The following is a 17,331-nucleotide window of genomic DNA, read 5'->3' as shown; positions in this document are numbered from 1 at the left end:
CTCTCCTCACTACCTACGGCCGAACTGCTCGGACTGACTGTCACGCGATCCACGCGCTCCAAGTGAATCCGCGGTAAACTAATAGCGCAGTCGGATCGTGCGAAAAGAAGGAAAACGATAGCTGAAAGTGCGATTTTTAGACAAGACGATTATCTTTTTCGAATCTTTGGTAGTCTAAATTACAGAATTTTGGATCAGATTCTGCGGTAATTTTAACCGCTATCTTGAATCTATGGTATAAGTCGGAACATGTCGATGGTGGAGAAAGAAATTTCATAACCCAAGTTGTGGAGAATTTAATTTCCTGCAAGTACGGTTGTGACCGTTTTTAGTCAAAAGTTGAAAATGGGTGGATTGTTTCACGAAAATAAGCTTCTCCGTACATTCAAAATGGCGGTTGAAGCTGATGTTTAATCTGGTAGAAATTCTGGATTTAGACTACCCCCAATGACCCCCACCTCGAACGATTAGAAAAAAGAAACTGTAGTAGTTAAAAATGGAATTTAAAGTGTACGTTCCAAATGGACTGTTGGAAGTTTACGACAGCTTAATCTGAGCGTGTGTGTGTATTTTCTCCGATCTTGGGGGCCTGATCCTTTCGTCTCGATTTGGAAATACACCGTGCAGTTTATTCGAGGGCCGATGCACCGAGTTTGCACTTGCCAAATGAGGAGCAGAGGGAAAATAAAAAGGAGAAAAAAAAACTGCTTATTCAAATTATCCTCTCGGGATGGTCACCCGATTCTTATTTCAGCATTTCGTACACAAGCAGTGAATAAATTTTACTTTCTTCTAGCCGTAACGGTGTGTATAAATGAATTTGAAACGACCCCGGATTAGTACGGTTAATTGACCGTTTAATCGTAATGAAGTTTCTTTTACTATGGAATTCAATATGATTCGACATCGAAAATCAAACGATTCTGGATTATTGTAATTTGATTACATAGAATGGTATAATGAAGTTGGTTAATGTTGATGCAGAGTTTAAATGCAATTCAAGTTCGCAATGCATATTAACGTTACGATGTATTTTTTAAATGTTCTGAAATTCAACGAGCTGTGGTAAAGCAAAACATTATAGTATAGTGAAATGTTACTGGACTAAAGTCCAAAACTGCATGAAAAAGGGCAAAGCAAGAGTGTGAAAAGACATTCGGAATTGCCAAACTTCATTTTGATGTAATAAAATCAGGAATTCCTTATTTAACAAGCTAGTGATCCAGTTTCCTCGCTTTTTGAAACAAATTAGTTTACTTGAATCTAACTAATTTGTTTGAATCAATTTATGAATATCGTTCTCATTCTTTACCAACAAAATGATTACTAATAATGATTATTTTATGCATTATTGGCACTTTAGATTGCAAATACATTAGATTATTTTTCTCACAGTTTAATAAATATATCAGTTAAATTTATACAATCCTCCTAACAATCGAATATAAAAAACAATCATTGAATTCAAAAAATTTACATTATTTTGACAGTCTAAAAATATCCATTCAAGTGAAAGCAAAAATGCTTTTACTCAAATGAGTTTATTATTATTCAAAAATAAAATTGTGTTTCAATCCGAATCACCATCAGTAAAAGCCTTGTTTTGAAACAAACGAAGCTAAGCCAATCAATCAGTTAGGTAATTTATTTTTAAATTAAATTTCTTGGTCCCGCGTATTTTTATTCATGTACCAATCAAACAAACGATAGATATTCGAACAGTAGACAAAGCAAATCATCTTCTAATCACAAAGTTTTTGGCGAGTTGAAAAGCGCCTTATTTTATCATTTATCGTAATTATCAAATTTATACAGGGATTGTCGATCCGTAATAACGAAAAACACGATCGAACTGCTGTGTTTCGAATACGTACTGCATATAATACGCGCGTCTCCCATATGACTGCAGGAGTGTAACCGATACTTTCGGTGAACAGGTGTCAGCGTTAAAGATCAGATGCGTCTTGTATGCCTGAACTCGTAACTTTTGTGATCCGTTTACACTCAAATTCCAGCAATCTTTGACAAGCCTCTCTTCACCTGTACCGCGGATTATTGTCAGAGTTGAGAAGTTTCAGAAGTTTACTGAACGCCTCAGGTAACTCAGGGTGTCTGTATACAACGTCGTACGTGTACAAGCGGATACACACGCGAATTTCCGCCTCTCGACGGTTACGCACTGAGGGAGGGAAAACTCCTTTGTAGTTATATTTATGTTATGACGAAAACTGATTTGCAAATCACGGTATTGAAGATTTTAGATTTTATCCCACGGGAACAGATGTACTTGAATTTTGTTGATCGATTGTTAATCTCATGTAATTATTAGAAAAGCCAAGTTATTCTTCTTATTTATGATAAATTGCAAAACACAGTCGTAGAGGAATTGCAAAATATATTTTAAAATAGGGAGTGGATATTCGTTAATTTAATTAATCATTTGCGATATGTTTAAATTGAATTTTGTTCTGCCTGCAGGAATTAATAACGAACAGTCTATGTTTTAGTTACTTTCGTTAGTTTAACATACCTATGATGTAGTTTAACATATGATGTAGTTCAACTAAATATTAAACCTTTGATTACAACGAAACGCATAAGTATTTAAATGTGTAATGCAGAAAAAGAAGCAAGTTTTTTTTATTGTATTGTTGAATTTAGTACAAGTCCTGTATACAGATTTTGTTTATTCATAATTTATCAGGACACGTTTTGTGCTTCAATAAATTATGTCTGTAATTGAAAAAGAAAATTTTAGTTGATTTTGAAAGAAATTGAAAGGATTCAGCTTTCTCGTTTCGAGGATGCGTGGAACTTAAAAATTCAACTTTTATTTTCATTCGTATTGAAAAAAGTAGCCATAGCAATATAATCGAATATTTCGAAAGATTCTTTTAACTTTTTTTGCAAGTAGTATAATCGAAAATGGAAAAGTCTTCTGAATTTTACTCGCTAGCGTCAAGACGAAATTCTTCTAAGAAATACGGTCTTCAATTATTTATTTTTGATTCAGATTTAGTGTTTTTCACGCAATCGCTTTTTGCTCTTTGAATTAATTTCTCACCTTAGCGCGAATCTGATCATTATTTCCGTAACACCGATAAAGGAAGTGAGATATTTCGGATCTCTTTCGAAACCTGATTGAAAGTCCGAATGACGACGCGTATCTTGACACGTAGGTACTTAATTCTGCAGTATTCTGATACCTCAGTGAATGACTCGTATAGAACATACGAGACGAATCATAATTCCAACGGTGAAGGCGATCGCGGAATGATAAACGCCCAGGTGAGAGTGAATTTTTGTTTATGTGCAGGAGTGATAATTTAGACCGAACATTTTGATGCATGGAAATAAATCACTGCCTGTGAGATTTTCCGTAAAAATAATGTTCAAAAATGCAAACATCTAATTTTAGACGATATCCGTATCGTGTCCTGGATATCGTGAGATTATAAACAATCTTACGTCCGGTTTTAGATTACGTACACATAACGCACATACCAAAAAGATTTCAGGCGTGTTTGTGCAGATGTTACGTAAAGCTTGACTTTGAAACGTTTTTCCTCCTTCATTCACGATATTATCTCGCTTCACGGCTCAACGTCAAGATCTACTGTTCCCAGAATATCAAAACACTTTACAGCTGATTTAGGTACAGAAGCTGTAACACACGGTCCTGGAGGCGGATACCGTAACCACGAAAGTTAATTTGTTTCGTGCGAGGATTAATTAATTTGAATAGCGGTCGGAAACGATCTCAAATCCAAAAATAGACCGCGGCATCGATTTTCTCAGCATCACGTACCGTTCGTATACTCTCAAAGGAAGCAAGTTGTATCTACGTATACCTAACGCCAAGTACTTCAACAGACATATTTCTGAACAGACAGCCAAGACGGTGTGAATCTTAGGAAAAAAAAAAATATTACACTTATATTAATCTGCACGAATAGCTGAAAGGAGTAATAATCGCTTAGATTTACAACTTGATTTAAGGAATGGTCTTTTTTCGTGCAGCTAACGTCTTACAAGGTTAATGATTCTTCTGGAAAAAAAAAATAAATAAAAAAAATAAAATGGTTATTGTTTCTCCGAAACTCTGCCAGTAAATTTCAAAATATCAGAGACGCATATTTTTACATCTAATTCTTGATCACGATGCCTTTGTCAATACAGCTAATATCCGAGAAACATTAAACGAAGGAGTGACGATTTATGCATTACGAATCTTGCAATTGTTTCGACCAGACACTTTTTATTGGCCTACGAGAGCGAAGTGAGCAATGAAGTTAGTATAAGGAAGTTATTGACATTCGCGGAGTGCTAAAGTCGTCGTCGGTGAACGAACGACGGCACGTATATACATATTACATATATACATACGCATCAACGTAGATATACAATACATGCAGACATATCCTAATGAGATTCAGTTTTGCAAACTGAACTGCATAAAACATCCATCATGTGCGTTACGTGAATGATTGAGAATTCCGTTAATCTGCATCTCGTCGTGCGTATGAATGACTTACTGAGGTAACAAGACACGGAATATATTATAATATGCGGTAACTTCCATCAGGGAAAAAACGTCGAGGTAAATATGCTCGTGTTTCAATCGTGAACAAAAATTCCAACTGGCTTTGGGAAGTGCTCACTCTACGGTGGTTCCTTTGTATTCGCAAAATCTTTACTCGCGAGCCCAAGATTCTTTTGTCTATAACGCGTTGCAAAGTACAGCAATTACGAATCTTGCAACAGACGAGCTAACGGGGATCGTGATTTTTCATTTCAGGATTTAACACGCGACTTTGTGCACCAAAAAAGCGAAATCCTTTGTTGTTATTATTGTACAAACCACGAGCAGACAGACATACGAAAAAGAAGAAAAGTTGTGCAAACGTCAAGCGAGCAAAGATCACTGCGTGATGATCAAGCGGATTGAGGATCTATGCGGCGAACACACACCAGTAATATGATGATAAAATTGAATAATACATGGAAAAAGTTTAACAAACGATAAAAATTGGCCGAATGCGCGGAGTGTTTAATTCCCTGTGGGAAAATCCGCTGAAGTAAACAGCTGAGAAAACTGGTGCGGATCGAGTATAAGGTAGGTACATCTTTAGTACGGGGAGGGGAAGAAAGGGGGTGCGAAGATGGGAAGAATTGGGGCGTGCGAAAGGGATCTTGCGGAATTTTTTACCCCAACTTTCAAGTCGAAGAGAGGGAGGAAAAAGCTTAGGGCTTTGAAAGTTTCGCGACTCTGCAGTCGAGGACGAAAAGGTCGCGGAGAAAATGATTGAGGATTGAAAATTGGAGCTTTTCCAAATTTCGCAATCGCGCGTTATTCGCGTGCATCGTATGCGGACTTGATCTTACGAGGCATTTTGTTGAGAATTTTGTTTTCTACAAAAGTGTCATACGGTTTTTTTTTTTCATGTGCGAAGTCAATGGTTCCGCTGATATATACATTTAAAGATGAATTTTAACATAAAGTTAAATTTCGAAGGTCCATAACGCCGGAATCGTTGTCGCTGCAGACTTTGGTCCGGAGACATTTTTACATAGAATTGAATTGCCTTTAAATTTGTTATTCGAATTTTGGCTGTCAGGTCAATGGCTAAGCCACAAAACGTTTAAAGATGCATAAAATTGACTTTTGAGACTTATAGACTTGTAATTTTTGAACGGTTATAGCAACAGATTTTCCTCAACGTATACTTTGCCAGAGAATTTAATTCTCGACGAATAACTTCTTCCCCATGTTATCAAAACTACGAATTCCGAGAGCTACATTTTTACATACAAATTGGATTTGAGCTAAACCCTGCGGCGTGCATTTCTCTTTTGCAATATACGATAAACTTATCAGGTAAAATCAGGGAGTGAATAAAATGTTACCTCGAAACGATACACGAGGCCAAGTCGGTCGGGTCCTCAGGGTCGTCGAGGGCCGCTGACCCCGGCATGTATAAGGCAGTTAAAAACGCAGTCGAAAAATCTCCTTGGATCCGTAAGAGACGTGACATTTCACCCTTTTCTCTCGCGTCCCGTAAATCTCGGCTCAGTCGTCTCGTCGACGGAGATCCTTCGAGGACTTACGTATTTAACATGGTGCACGACGAGCCTCGAGCTGCAGGCGACTTCGAAAAATGCACTTTGACAGCAGCATCTTGAAGCGGTAGCTTCGGGCACTATGCGTATAAATACTGAAAATACTGCAGGATGCAGAACGGCGGGAACGGGAAAAGGCGGAAAATAGGCAACGCTCGGATGAAACGCGCTTGAGCTAGCTAGTCGATTTTAATTTATTCACTCGTGCACACTACGCACGTGGCTATAAATAACGAATAGGATGCATTTTTGCACTTCAACATAACTACCGAAGTCCGCGAATCAAGCAATGCAATGAGAGATGGTGAAATATCGCTCTTGTTTGCTGAATCGTAAAACAGAGTATAACCATCGGAATGCAACAAGGAAGTTTCAATATTTTATAAAAAAACAGTTTTCTCATTTTTCAGACAAACGTACAATTATTCAAATCTAACTTGTTAATTTTCTCTAAAAGTTCTTCGACGGTGAGTACAAGTTCTCTATTTTTAGTAATCGTGCGTCAAAATTTCAGAATCACTTTGCTTTTTTTTCCTTTTGCTTGGATATTTTTCATGTATTTCTTTGCCAAAATGTTGGACTTGTTATCTTGTTTTCTTGTTACAGTCTCCCGTTTTCTACGCAAAATCATCATTACGTCACGTTATTGTCGATTTTCACGCACATCTCTAAAATATATATAAACGTTAATATTCCATTTGTTACAGGACGTATCGGCTGCTTCGAGCTCCGCTTAGCGACTTGCCGCGCTGGGTGATAATTGTGGAATGCTCCCTCGCGCCGAGCGCTCCGATTTTTAGTTTGATCGTTTCGCTTGCCGGTGGCGCCCTCTGCGCGCGGTACAGATTTTTCGCGCATTTACCACATTTCGGTAGTGTACGTGGATGGTCTTATTCTTCCGACATGTCCATCAAGGCAACCTCGAACTTTAAATGCGAGTACTTGAGTGACACAGGCATCTTTGCGTTCACTCCTTGTACCGTGCCTTGGGGTTCGATCACCCCTCAGAGCACTACCCTCGCTGTCTCGTGGGTAAGCTTTTCATTTTCCGGGTTGCCTGGATTTGTAATTGATGTAATAGTTGATGTAATAGTTACGTCCCACGGCCTGGGTCACGATACGGTCGATAACACCATTCATTTACGTTGCATAATACGTAAAAAATCGCTTTTTCTTTACGCGTATCGCCGTAGTTATTCACACTCTGCTACCTTCGAGTTTGTTTCCATTGAATCGACTTGACACGGTTGAATTTCTATAAAGTGTGCGTATATCAGAGACACTGACTGCCGTAGAAGCGATTGCGGAATGCATTGTTCAATGCCCGTTGACATCGATCCGTCAAATTCCGGAGGTTCACTGGGGTCATGATATCAATGTAGCCACGGATGGAATTTCAATACCCCTCGGCTCGCTGGCACGCAAACAGTGAGTCCTTCTTTTTTTATCTTCAGAAAATACGCAGCTCATAAAGTTCAGGAAGGTGTGAAGATGACGTCGCAGTTCGACATTTTATTAGACTCGTAAAAATAAATATTATCTTCAATAGGCCGTCAAGTTTTCCTGCAACCTCGAGATTGTCCCTTCGACCTTTCGTTCGACGCCCTTTTACCCCACTCGCATTTGAGGGAAGGGACGCTGTCCTGGTGCCCGATCAAAGTTGATTTTGCCACTTATGAAGAGAACTTATCTTCAAGTATTTGTTTTCAACGTGGTACGTTTTGTCCATTTTCAAATTTTTCTCTCGTCTACCTGGGTACGCAGCAAGGTGACGATGAACGAATTTTCTCAAAAGTTAGTATGTGTATGATATTAAATACATCAAGTCGGTAACCAAATCTTCTCAATTTTGGTATCATCATCGAACAAATTCTGAAGATTTCATATGATTTTACGGCTTTCAAAGGATTTCAGGTTATTTCAAAAAATGTTCGCATATAGTGTCATAATAATTGGCAAGGTTTCATCTAACTGGGGAGTTGATGAACGTTTCAAATGATGTCATGTAGTCCGAAGAGTTTACATGAGTTCAATCGTTCCATGGAATTTGAAAAATTGTACGGGATCGGCAAAGATTTCACGTGGTTACAAGGAAGTTCACATAAGCTCGATGATTCGACAGCATTTCGAAAGATTTCACTGACCGGTGCGAGCCATATTTAAAAATTGGTTAACAGTACAAAACAAACTCAACAGACGTCCACCTCTTTAAAACTCAAGAACATGCAGCCGAGAGCAAGCTGCGCACAAACTACTCTGGTAGTCCACGGATTTCCATGAACGTGGGTATCCTTCCTCTGAATGCAAACAAGAGGATTGACATGCTGCACGTAGGTACAACACTTTCTGGTTACTTGCTTACTTTCCGCATAAAATCTATATTTGCAGAGAGGTAGTCGACCATCGCCTCTCACGTAGGTCGAACAATGTGCCTGTTTATACCCAGCAGCAGCAGAATTGAACACGCTCATGGCTATCCTATCAGTTCTTCATCGTTGCACGGTGGAAAAATTCCTCCCAATGAATCCCAAGACGAAAGATTATGGAATTCAAGAACGTTATTGAACCACACCGAAATCGAGCACTGTGCACGATGTTTTCATTTCCTTTTACTTTTGTTTCTTTACCATTATTACTGTGGTCGTTTATTTGGTCAGGAATAAATTATCGCGCAGTTGGCTCTCGGCTCCATTCACCAATGCCTCGACCTACACTGTAACGCGTGAAAAACACGAGCCGGTATACCCACGTATTTAATTATCATTTGAAAATATGATATAGGCAGGACCCTGGACAAAGGGATGCATCGAGACTGGTTTGAGTAATTTATGCAATCGTGAAGAGTGCCGAAGACCATAAGCTCGGGAGATCTGAGGTGTTCGTGTTACGGAATTCAACGCCTCCCAAGCTTCGTTCTTCTTTCCTCGACTCGAGATCCTCGAACCACTTTCTACACCAGGTTAAAGCATTCCCGCATTTTACATGCGACAATGACTATAAACCATCGATGTAACTGTTTAAGAAGCCGTTTATCGTCCACGAATTCTCGATATTTTCTACGTTTATTTCGGTTACCAGAAGTCGTATACGTGCAGTGGCAAATTATGACGTAAACAAGAGTGTTCATTATCGTTCACTCCATAACAATTAGCCACAGAGTAATATTAAATCGTGATAAGAAGCGTTGAATTTCTTATCAAGTTTTCAACGCCACAATATCCGGGTTTTATAGTCAAGAAGTTGGAACTGGTTTCTCTGTTCTTTATCTGCGATTTAATAACCATGGAACTCATTACCACTTATCGTGCGTGAATTTCAATACGAATAAATGGGACGGTATTATTCTAATAATAACTCAACGCGCATTCGTTCTAGCTCACATTGAAAGTCACACTTCCTTATTATACGAGTCAAAGCGAGTTTTTCGTCACAGATGATCAGCAAATATATTAAATTCCATCACAAAGATTTCACTGAAAACGGTATGATGTAATTTTTCAGAGCTTGAAACTCGTTGTTGAAGTAGGACTTTTCATTTCCGGAACAATTGAAAAAAAGAAAAATGAAAGAAACAAAAGCGCCTTGAATACGATCACCGAAGAAGTGTGTCAAGCGGAGCAAAGCCTCAAGTCTCTTCTGGGCTGCGGCATCTCGTCCATCCGCAAGAGGCAGGCTTCGCCATGCATAATGTAGACGGAAAATACGGCGGACCACTCGTGCGGGTAAATAAATGTATGCATGTATAAGCAGTTTGTGCAGAAACACAGACACAGTGTAGTTTCAGGCAGGCGTTTGAAATGCGCGTGTGCTCATCGTTCAGACACACGTGTAACGCTACTCGTTTCCGGCGAGTGTATATTATATACACATAGGTGTACGAGGTGCAGTGCAGGAGTCTCATGGTCCCGAAGGGGTGATTTGGCGAACCGATTTACTCAATCTTTCCGAAACGCCGGAAGTGTACGCTGGGCTTTTCTGTCTTGACGTCATTTCAGCCCGGAACCTCATTCCAGGCCGGGGCGCCGCTTGGGAGTTGAAGGCAACGGGTACACAGCTTGCGGTTAGGTTATTACGAAAAGGTAGCAGGATGAACATAGTGGATACAGACTTCGTTGCGGCTGGCTAACTTCTCCACGAATGTTGCAGATGGTGGTAATTCTCCTCTGAAGAGAATTGCAAAGTTTGGGTTAATCTCAAAATCGCCATCTACAACTTAACTGTGAATGGACTCTACTACATCACTGACCGTGAACTTTCGACCTTATGCTTCTACTCTTCCTTGTTCAAAGTCTCTGCCTTTTCGAATGCTTCGATCATTCACTGTCGTTTCACCTTTCGTGCAGGTACTTTAAGTTTCGAATGGTCGAACTCGCTACCTAGTTTAATGATCAGTATTTCAGTGGGGTTTGGGGATAATAAACTGAAGAAACCAATGATAAATTTTACGATTTGTTCCTGCGATGAGTCATTTCTTCAGATTGTTCGAATAAGGTCGCCGTCAGTTTGTACGTCTCACTTCGACAACTTTGTTTTACTATTGTCCAATTAGGGGGACTCAAATTCTGATGACAATACTGTACAAAATGTTGGTGTTATTATTCAGCAAAATTGGCAGGAGTGGAGTGTCATAGAACATTTTTGGTGGTCAATTTGGAAATTTGAAATTAGATGATGTTAGATGGACACCAAATATTGTATTGTCACCAAACTATAGTCTACGGAAGTCTACGTCACATTTTTATATACCATCCCGTATACCACGCCAAATCATCACCAGCTACTGCTCGTAGTCTGCTTTTATTATAATTTCACTATGATAATCACTGTGTAATTAATACACTTCCTACTGTTCCTCGGGGCTCCTTTCTCGGGACATAATAAAAACTCTATTCTATTCCATTCCATTCTATTGTTTCTCTTTGCTTCTACATCATGCTTAATTAGGTACCTGTCCGACTCGATCTCCCTGCCGACAGACTGGCTCTCTAAATCTTTCTTTTTCTTCCTGGCCGTACTTCAGCGTCAGACTTGAAAATTGACTAATCTGGGAGGTGCAAAAAGACATGGTCAGTGGAAATTGGAACTTCATCAGCGCATTTTTATCTACGGAGAAAGTGCTAGAACCTGAGGTTGTTTTCCTCAGGTCTGAAGCTGTGTGTATTCGTGGGCATTGTGTGGGTATATAAATATTGAGAGGCCACCTAGAACGTGACGAACGGGTCGAAAGATCCTTCCAGCTCTGGCAACTTGGCGCGAAGATATCCAAAGCACGTACGCTCGTTTTATACGATCCCCATGACTTCGCCGGCGTTAGGAAATAGGGGAGTCCTCCATTAGTTTCTTAAGTATACGAAGACTGACGAGGGTATAATAAAACTGCAACGAATCACGCCCTCGCCGATGCAATTCGTGCGGCAATTGGCTGATCAGTTTTCATCACGAGATCTCGACTCCACATATTTTTCGAAAGTATCCAATAGTAACAGCTTCCGTTGACTCGCGGAATTCTCTGCATTCGCGGAAGGATTAACTTCGAATCTCGTTGTACGGTCAAACTGGCCTATTTTTTCATGGTATTTACCTCGATAATTCAATAGTGATATGAAGGAAGGAAAGGAAATATCAGCTTATTGAAATGTCTGCAGAATCTAAATTCTTGTCGTCGGCAATGCGTTTGGGTATTGAAAGGCATGCATGCATGCATGGTTGCATTTCGATACTATGAGGCAACTGCACGTATAACCGAACGCCGCCGAAAGAGACCATTAAATGGTAATGTGGTCACGATTTGAACAGTCAATTAGGAGGACGAGTATGAACACTTTTTAGAGTAGGTATATCCAGTGTGTTGGGTTCAGATAGACGTCGAGAATAAGGCTCGGGTGAATGACACAGGAACTGCATCTCGTACTCTACATGAATTCTGTCTTATACCGTTTAAAGGAACGAGTCAATCGAAGCGAATTCCGTGAACACTTTGACGGTATGTCACGTATGTTCCTGTGTGACGGTCGTCGAGGTTGGCAAAGATTAATTAAGAGGCTAATCGTGTCGTATAGTGAAATATATTCGCGATGAGGATCTTGATATCTACGTGCGATTTTTCACGACGTTCCTTCCTAACTTCACCTCGCGCTATATCCAAGTGAAACAAGACTATGCGTAGGTATGAACTTGAGTAGAGATATGAAAACTTGAATTATTCTTGTTCTTTCGCAGATCCATAAAGATTATGTGAGCATAAAATGTCCGCGATATTCTTAGGTATTAGAAAAAGAGTGAACAGTTTTTTGAGTATTGTGTTGAACGGACTTTACGGCCAAGAATTGATTAATCATTTCCGTTAGTAATTTGTAAATGTATCAACCAGTTTTCGGTAATAAACTGTTTTTTATTGATTCGAAGTAGGGATTGGTAGAGATGTTGAAACCTTGCACAAAGGTGAGAGAATTTGGCGCACTTCTCATGCCGACCCAAACAATAAAATAATTAAGATGCGATGGAAGTAATACTGGTACCATTTCGAGCAAGTAAATTTCTTTCGTTTGAAATTTTTCTTCAATGTTTTCTAACAAAGATCACCGCTGCCAAAATTGATAGAAAATCGATTTTCATCAGTTAGGCACAATTGCAATCACGCTTGATAGTAATATTCTAACATTCACAGCTAACGCAAAGTAGCCAACATTTGGGAGGTGCTGCCATTGAACTTGGAGAAACGGAATCTTCCCATTTTACGAGCTGTCCTCATCATGTATCGAGATTCGGTGAATGAGGAATTCCCTTCGTCGAAAATTGAGCACTCGCTGATCATCCACCGCAATATTTCCACGTCCAAGTCTCGTCTTACCCGCAGGGCTATCGAGTTACGAAGGGACCCCTCGATGCGTTGACCGTGCGATAAAGGTTATCATGGGACGTGTGTCACCTGGCCGTAGGTGTACTTTTTCTCCTTATTTCATGGAAAGGAAGGTCAACCGCAGCATTTTTTTCAACCACCTCAGAGCCAGGGAAGCTATAAAGCAGTTTCAAAGTAATTTTGTAGGCTGACCGTGCGACGTTCGTTTTCTCTTCTTTTTCTTCTCTCGTCCCCAATCGTTAAAGGGATAACCTATACACAGACTGAAACGGGTGAATAGTTCTCGTTTGAGAAGTTTTAGAATATTCACCGACAAACATGCAGTAGCATCATATTCCACGCAAATGAACAGAGAGAAAGGGATACGCTCGACTTTTATGCTACCTCGTAAAGTTTATAACTTTGTTCCTCCGCATTCCGTTATATTTTGAGATAGAAATACTTTTCCCCTTACATAGGTATATTCACAAGTAACTGAAGAATCGATTCAATCGCGATATTTCATATCGTGAGTACCTATAACCTTTGCCCAAGCTGTAAGTACTCTGTGAAATTGGAATAGTACTCTTGCACCGTAAAAAAGTATTACAGTTTTGAACGTTAACTTTTTAAATTCAAGCTTGTGTATCAGAGATGAATACAAAGCGTGAAATTCCGCAAGGCATAGGGTCAGGTAAATTACAACAATGTTCGTATTTCAAACATATTCTGTAACATCGGCTATGCAATGTTGGTTCGAATTTTGTTACCACGCTTTAAATTTTTTTCCAAATTTTCAACAGAATGGGTATGAAATATAGGTATAAGTACGTAGAATCAGAAGCTTTGAAAACGTTATTAGTTCAATATTCTACACGTATGCAATCGAAAAACTAAAAATTTGGAAGTCCGAAATGTAGAACCGTGGCAATAAACTGCCTAGAATATCATATCAGAGGCATCATCAGAGCCATCATCCTGCACCATCAGTGGATGGACAGTGATGTAGAATTTAAAAATATCATCGTATTCGTGTTGCTGTAGGTTAAATCACGGTTTTACGATTTTCCACATTCCAGCGCAACTATGAAATTTTTACTCTTGTCACATTTGGAGAACACAGCTTACGTTTGAAACTTTTTCACTTTATCACGTTTCACATCGCCATCTTCGTCGCTAAAATAAATGTCATGGTTCTATTCTACCATTTGACCATTCTCACAACTCTCTTCCGTCTACTTTTCGATCCTAACCCAAAACTGTTTACCTTCTCGCGTGCAGATGAAAGATGATGAAAATTGTAGGTCCAAACAAAGGAAGCTCAACACAATGGAGGTAGAATAATGTGCGAAAGAGGTGACTGTTCAGGGGGTGAAAAGAAGAGTTTATCCCGGGAGTCCTTCGCCTCCGTGGTAGGCCCAGCATCCGATGCCCTTTGCTCGAAACTTTTGCTGTTTCTTGGTACTCGGGGGTTCGAGATCCGAGTCGGTTGGGTGGCCGAACTCAGGATCTTACCTACGCCAGTTCGCTGGCTCACAATCAGTCGGGCATTCCTCTTTTTTCCTGGCTGGAGCTCGGCCGCCAGTCTGCCTGCCAGCTCGCCCCGCCGTTTGATGCTGAATCAGCTGACAAGCGATCGTTCCTGGACCACCTACAGTCTCAGTCTCAAACGTCCAGGTTGCCAGACTGCCACAAAGCGAAAACCGGTGCGAGTCGACTCCTGAATAATTAGCAAAATACTGTCGAAATTAAAATACGCGAATCTCGTTTCAATTTTTACTCTAAATTGATAAATAGTTTAACCACTAAAGACGTTTAAAACCAACGATTGCAACGAACGTTCGTTTCTTGGGAAATAAAAATTGACCAAGAGAAAAGGGGTAATTTTTGTGGTAGAAAATTTCCAGTTGATAATTGGCTGGGTATCTTGTTCAGATTTCCAGAACCCAAACTTTGAACAGCTTTGGATGTTCAAACACTGAAATAGTTTAGTACGTATGTGTATTAAAATGTAAGTGTATATTCTGAACACATCGAGCTGCATGTTCAAGTTTTGCATAAATCAAAATAAAGTGTCCAAGTTTGCCAGAATAAAAATCATATCGTTTATAGGTCAATTTTAACCATCCAAGGAACGAACGTTCGTCGAAGCCATCGATGTTGCACTCTTTTACAAGTCGAATTTCCCTACAAGGTTGAATACGTTACAATACTAGGAAATCGCGGTCAATGTTTAAACATGTCTTCGAGATGAAAATCTTCTAAAGTTGTATATCAAACGAGTTCTCGAAATTTTATGGAAAATCTGATCAAATGTGACATCGTCTGTTATGTAGAATTCGACACGGATCTTGAGTTATAGCGGAATGATTGAAACTCCGGGAATCTTGTATTCAATAACGATATCTCAGAATACCTGTATGATTTCTGTATTTCTACGTTTACTATTCACAATATCCTACAGGATAACGCATTGGTAGTTATTTATACTTTCCATATAAAATGTGATAGCAATCATTAACCACGAGTCCGTCTCTGCGTCTCGCCGCATTTATATGTATACACAACGAAGATTCTTTGAAGTCTGCAGAGTTTCCATTCCCGCAGGATTATATTCACAGGTAGACGACTGCTGCTGGCTCAAAGAGCCAAAAGTAAAATAGACTCGACGTACATTACACGTTATTATACCCACACACGTATGTATGTATTCCTTCCAAGCCGGGATTATGAAACGAGCTGGCGTTTCCCGCACAGAGAAAACTCCACACCCGCTTCTCGAGCCGGAATTTTCATCACGTGCTCAAAACATTCATTTGCCTTTTTATCCCCCGTGCTAGTCGGTGGACAAATTTCCTAGGATATTAAAATTACAGCTCCCTTTCGTGTGAGAAGGAGTCAACCTCGCCTTCAAAAACAGTATTGCAATAATTTATTCTGTGAGAAAATTTTTACTTCAGGATAGGCCTCACTGTCTGAATAAAAGATTAGGAGAAGAGACAAACTAAACATTCATGAAATCTCCAGCACTGTTATCTGCACCAATGATATTAATGCAATAACCTGAGGAAATTTTAAAAACATAAGTTGAGGTATCAACGATTTGATAAAGGGTTTTACAATTAGACTGTTGATTAAACTCTGGTGTATTCGATCTAATTCTGATGTTACATGCTCATTTTACTCGACGACCATATTCCCACAAATCGTCTGAATAACTCATAAAAATTTGCTGCACTTGTAAAGCGCAAATACAATTCTTGACGAATTGTTGCACCTTGCTTACAAATATCTGTTCTGATCAACTCTGGTGACAACCACTTGAAAATTTTTTTCAAGTCATGTGTGGATATCTCTATGGTGAACAAACTGACCCCATAACATAACCATCGAAGTTTAATAATTTCGAACGTTTTAATTTAAAATAATCAAAGACGACCCATTTTTCGCCAGATTAATAGCACTAACCTTGAAATCTGTCACGTGGTCCTGTGATAATACCAATGAAAAACTCGGCATATTGATCCATTCAACTTGATTTTGCTCTTTACACTCTGATTGCGAAATTTTGTCGAAAAACACTCACAAGTTATAGCGGCACCAATGGCACCGTTAAAAACCCGAACAGGCAAAGGAAGCGAAGTGCAGATTGCAATCTCGCGAAGCCGATTACTTTTTATGCCTCTTAAGCAGAGGGATCGCAGAGAGCGGAGGCGGTTAGATCATCTCCGGCGACGCCTTAGTGTCTTCATCGTGTCAATGGTGAAGGCGCAGTATCCCGGATGGAGTGATTACAACTAGGAACGTTAGTCGGGGTCTCGTTCACCGGGACGACGACCACGCGCGCCCTGTCAAGGCCCACGCGTCACCCATTACACTCAATATCCCCCTTTAAATAAGTTGGTGTCTCTCCTCGCCACCGACACCAATTGCTCGCAAGCTCAATTCTTTAATTTGTATCTATCCGTGCAAGAATGCAGGATGCACATTGTTCGCCGCGAACTACACGGCTGTACATCTACACATACGTATCTTTCAGACTCTTTTGAAACCATTCCTGAAAGAGGGGCCTCAACTTACGAAGCTCGTTATATTTCTTGTTCTCATATTTTGAGCTAGCCGCATCGCATGCTTTTCAAATCATCATCATCGAACATTAACTGCATTTGCGACTGATAATATCTAGTCAGCGGATATTGCACACATCGTCTCCTGTTTACTTTTAATGATCGTGCCTTTTGTGATCTGGTACTGGAGACCAAGGATAGTCATCAATATTATCCCAATTTGCAGATGTTTATTTGTTTTGGATTTAAACTTCACTTGAAGCTTCCATAATGTACATACATGTACCACTTTATGATTTCGGCTCT

The sequence above is a fragment of the Neodiprion virginianus genome, chromosome 4 (assembly GCF_021901495.1).
Source record: "Neodiprion virginianus isolate iyNeoVirg1 chromosome 4, iyNeoVirg1.1, whole genome shotgun sequence".
In the NCBI taxonomy this organism is placed as follows: Eukaryota; Metazoa; Arthropoda; class Insecta; order Hymenoptera; family Diprionidae; genus Neodiprion; species Neodiprion virginianus.
Note: the sequence above shows the minus strand (reverse complement) of the source record.